The sequence below is a fragment of the Bos indicus genome, chromosome 1, assembly GCF_029378745.1.
Source record: "Bos indicus isolate NIAB-ARS_2022 breed Sahiwal x Tharparkar chromosome 1, NIAB-ARS_B.indTharparkar_mat_pri_1.0, whole genome shotgun sequence".
Classification (NCBI taxonomy): Eukaryota; Metazoa; Chordata; class Mammalia; order Artiodactyla; family Bovidae; genus Bos; species Bos indicus.
The window spans coordinates 144259539-144264869 of record NC_091760.1 but is presented as its reverse complement, the minus strand read 5'-3'; positions in this window follow the sequence as shown (position 1 = coordinate 144264869).

The following is a 5331-nucleotide window of genomic DNA, read 5'->3' as shown; positions in this document are numbered from 1 at the left end:
GTGAGAGCTGGTCGGGCTGACCTGGAAGGCTCGTTTCCTTAGAAACCGTGTTGCTGAGAGAAGTGCAGCCAAGCTGAGTGCCCTGGGCACAGAAAGCCGCACGCCGACGGCTGCAGCAGAGTTAGGGTTTACTGCAGGCGCCAAGCCAGTGAGGGGAGACAAGCCGGGATCCACCTCCACTGGGTCTCTGGGTTGGGGGATGTGTTTAGGGGAAGAGCAGAGCAGCTGGGGTGAATCACTGTCTCGAGACATTTCTGAGACGTGGTTTCGGGAGGCAGGAGGTTTCAGGTGGTCCATGGCTCAGGGGTCTGTGAGCTCATCTTGCCCTGGAGAAACTGCCTGGATGATGTGTACATTAAAGACCATGTTACAGTAGCAATTTAAGTACCTGCACGATGTTATCGCCAAGAGTACTCTGTCACCTGACTGGCTGACTAGGGTAGTTAGTGCAGGATTGCGGTCAGAGGGGACAGAAAGGGGGTAAAGTTTTGGATGAGAGATGAATCATAAACTCAGTATGGGAACTTGGCTTTAGGGGACGGGGTTCCAGAAGAAGGACCTGGCCTGGAGGGTAGGGAGCCTGCTCTCGGGGGGTTCACGGAGTGCTTAGGTGAGAGCAAGAGCAAGACGTTCTGTCCTCACAGTGGGAGGGCTGTCAAGGTGGGCACCAGCCAGCCAGTCCTCCACCCCCTCCCTGGAGGGACTCACCCCAAGGCAAGGCCCAGGCTGCTCAAGTGCCGGGAAGCACGAAGGGCGCCTCCCCAGCACTGCAGTGTTCTCTAATCCTTTCACTCTCTGGCAAAGCTCCCAGGGCAAGCAGCTCTCTAGGGGCAGGAATCTTCTGCTCCTGGGTCAGGCTCTGAGGGTAAGACTTAGGAGAGAAAGAGGACATGGGGCCTATGGCATTGGATCTCAGGCAACCCAGGATGCTACCCTGGTCGCGACCTCCTCCCCACCGCCCCAGGGTGTGCACACCTGCAGATCCCTCCCCCAGCACGGTGGGCCTGACCTCATCAGATGAGCTGGGGTTCGGGACAAAGTCAGAACGTGAGGCTCTCTCCTGCCAGCCACCAGTACGTGGCCAGGAACTGTGGGCCCATGGTCAGGAGCTGTGGGTGCGTGGCCAGGAGCTGTGGGCAGTGGAGGAGCTCAGAGCCAGTCTGGCTGACAGCCAGCAAGAAAATGTGAAGGAACCTCAACCTCAATCTTGGGTGCAAAGGATTGAATTCTGCCAGCAAGAAGCGAGCTGGACAGAGCTCGGCAGCCCAGAGACCCCTGACCTACGAGGCTGCTGTTTTCATGCCACACTCGCAGTAATTCATGAGGGAGTGCGGCTGTCTCTTGCAGGACTGAGTAAACATTTAGGCAGGAAAAGGGCAAGGGGACAGGGCAGGAAACAGGCAGGAAGGGTGGCTGTGGAGAGGGGTGGGGAGCTGGGCTGCCAGGGGCACCTCAAGGCCTTGGGTCCAGCTGGGGAGCACAGCTTCCCAAAACACTGAACGTCAAAACTGGAAATCACATAGCTTAGACCCCCCCAAGTGAGGTGAAGGAGGGGAAAGGGTGACCTAGGTCACCAGGTGGCATGCGGGCGCCGCATAGCCAAGGTCCCGGGGGCGGGGTGGCCACTTCACCGGAGAACCACTGTGCAGACCGCCCAGTTCCCATCCTCGGTGTGGCTTGGTGATCCAGCGCTGGAGCAGTTGCGCCACACTGGGCAAACCCTGACTAGGGTGACCGCCTCCCGGGAAAGGACAGAGGTAAAGCTGGTTTCCATCGCCTCTCCCTCAGGACCCGCCAGTCCACGAATCAGGGACGCTCTGTGAAGTCACCTGAGATCAGCAGCCCCACCCCGCATACAGAGGACACAGGCCCAGAGCAAATGGGGACACTCCAGGGCGGACCAGGACCCAGGCTTGGCTGCTGGCGGGTCTGTCCCCAAGCCCACTCCATCCCATTGCAGCGGGGGTGGGGGTGGGGTTCGGGGGGTGGAGGGTGTGTGTCCCAAACAGCTCTGGCTGGTCCCTCCCCTGGGATGCAGACCCGGCCTCATCCCCCCTCCTCCCCGCCTTTAGACTCAGCCGGGGCCAGAGCTCCCCACTGCTCGCTGCTCCTGTTACAGTATTACTTTGCCTGGCTCCAGCTACAACACAGGGAGTTTTGGGAGAGTCTGACGAGCAAGCCATGGGCTGATGTAAGCACTTTAAGAACTCTGGGCTGTTGTTTTGGACCCTCCTTAGCAGGCCAGGATGAGAACAGACTTCAACCCGGGTGAACTGGGTGGCAGCTGAGAACCCACACGGCTGCCACCCTTGCCTAGCAGGACAAAGTTCCAGGTGCGTCCACAGGTAGTGACACACAAAGGGGGTCCCGGAGACACCACTAGTGAACATGCTCCAGAGCCTGTCCAATCTCCCGGGGAGAGAACCGTAATGGGGCTGTTTAACCACAAAGCTGTAAAACACGCTTGCTACCTGACACTCTCAGGTCACTCAGACACAGGGCTGTTTGTTCTAGACCCCGGCTGCTCCAAAAAACTGTTAAGTGAACTTCCTAGTCTGGTGATCAATAATAACCACTGGACCTAAAGCCTCCCCAGGGGTAAGGAAACCCTGAGCACAGGGTTCCTTTGGGGGTCGATGAAGATGTCCTAAGAGGGGCCGAGGTGGTGACGTACAACCTTATAAATATACTAAGAACTGCTGGATTGCATCCTTTAACTGGTTATAAAGTAAATCTCAAAAAAATAGAAGCGGCCCCAGTAGACCCTCATCCACAGCAGTTCCTCCCAGGGCTGGGGCTTCCTGCCGAAATGAGGGGTAGGGAGCGAGCACCTGGGAAAGGGTCTCAGGAGCCGGCCTCAAGTTTCCCACTGGAGACTGAGCTCAGGATTAACATTCCTGACATCAATGGAGTACATATAATCCACTGGATTAGACAGGGAACCAGGAGCCCCTGACACAGGAGATTAGTGAGTAAGTAGCAGTTTGATGAGAAACAGTACCAGAATTTCAGAGCCCCTTCTACAACACTGTCAGCCCCAGGGGGAAGGCCACTTTCTCAAGATCCGCCCCTCTCTCCACACACACACACACACGCACGCACGCATGCACGCACGCGGAAACTCTGCAGACTGGACACACGCACACACAGGCGGGTAGAAACTCTGTGGACTGGGCAGGATCCGGGGAGAAAGCACATGAGATCTGGAATGCTCCCACCCGACGGCGGATCTGCACAGAGGTATTTACTACTCAGCCCCAAAGGGAATGAAGTTCTGACACACACCCCAGTGTGCGTGAACGACACGCACACTGCAGGAAGCCACACACTGAAGGATCCCCCGCATCTGAAAATCCAAAACGGAGAAATCAGCACAGGAAGTAGGTCAGGGTGGGGGAAGGGTGGGGGCTGGGAGGGGACCAGGCGTCCTCAGGGGTGGAAATGTTTGATGGTGCGTTCATCATGTCTCAATAAAGTGCTTTAAAGGGGGGCGGGGGGGAATGATACATGGGGAAAATAAAAACAATGCCCCCTTTTGAACACAAGTTTTCCAGGAACAATGGTTGGCATCTTTACCCATCTTGCCCAATGGGAATGTTTCCCAACACTGGAGAAACACTGCCCTTCAGAAAGACAGTGACCCACCGCCCACCAGCGCCCACAGCGAGGTAACGTGGTTAAAGTTGAAGGATCCTGAAGACACAGGAGGCGGTGGTACAGCTTGGCCTGGAACAGTGACAGGAGCAGGGTGCTGACGGAGTTACAGAAGGCCGGGGTTTGAGAACTGCAATCAGGCACGACACTTTTTCTTCCCCCCAGAAACTTCTGTAGGGATGATGGTTGCTTCCTTACTTTTTGATCAAAGGAATTCACTGAACAGAAACCCATACCCACCTGCACCCACAAAACAGCCAAGAGCAGCAGGACCTCCCTCCCTCCCAGGGTCCCTGCTGAGGAGGAAGTGACGCCTAAGGGCGTCAGTCGGGCAGCCCCTTAGCCAGCCCTGCTGCCAGCGCTGTGTCTCTTGAAGCTGCTCTGTGGAGATGACAGGAATGTTCACCCACTGAGGTGAGGGGAGGACATTCTGGCTTGTACAGGAGTTGACCTGCGTCTTATGCTAACTGCAGCAGTCTGATAGTGGCCTATCCAACACACACCGTGACTGCGCTTTAATGATGGAAGAGAACGGCACAGTCACGAGAAGTAAAAATTAAAGATTAAGTGCCTCTTTTCCTGGGACACCAGTCCTTCCCTAAGACTCCTGCCCAGGTGCCAAGGCCCTGCTGACTCACTGTGCACCTGTGGGCCTGGTTCTGAAACCATGAAGGAAAGTGTCCCTGACTTGTCGGTACTTTTTGTTCTGACAAGACATAAACCTGTGCGGAAGACTTCCCTGGTGGTCCGGTGGTTAGGACTCTAAGCTCCCAACACACTGGGCACAGGTTCAGTTCCTGGCCGGGGAAGACCCCGCAGGCCAGGTGGGGCAGCCAAAAAACAAATTGTGCTGAAAACCTTGCTTCTCTGGGGCAGCGCCTCAGCCCTCTGAGAGGCTGTCCTCTGGGTTCCAGTCCTCAGTCTGGCTCAGATAAAACTCTTCTATTCCTATCACAGACTGTTGACTACTTCTGTCAACAGGGGAGAGAAGCACCGTGAACTTGGGGACTTAACACTCCCCTCCCCTCCAATCTCCCCACCGCCTGCCCCGACATGGACTGGAAGGGGGCCCCTGGGGACCTCCTCCTGGGGGCACGAGCCTGCACACAGCTGGGCTTTGTAAACTGAAGTTCAGCTCCAGCCTCAACGGGCTCTCCCGAAGCTGGGCCTCTCGCTGGGCTCAGCCTCACACCTCGGCCCGGCAGAGGCCAGCCCGGCTGGAGACACCCACCTGAAACCCAGGCAGCCCTCTGCTGCGGGCACAGCTCCACCTGGAAGCCCCCCCGAGCCCATACTGCACTGCATCCCGTTTCTATTTCCTGTCTAGTCAGGGCTCGGGCCAGGAGCTGAACCCCAGGGGAAAGGAGCAGGGGGCCTGGTGGGCAGATGCCCGTGGGACCTCAGGCCCAGCTCTGCCTCCAGGTCACAGAGAAGGGGTGGGTGGGGAGCTGACCCTCCCACCCACGTGACAAGGTTGGCACAAAGCACACAGCACTGTCAGCTCTCACCCCGAGCTGATGAAGTACACGTGCAGACGACACTGTTAACACTTGGCATCGTCTCCAGGGTCTGAGGAAGATGCACACAGGCTCTGGGGGCACACCACCAAAACCGCCGGGCACCTGCCAGGCCATGCGACTGGACATCCCGTGAAACCACACCAGGGCAGGACTGGCG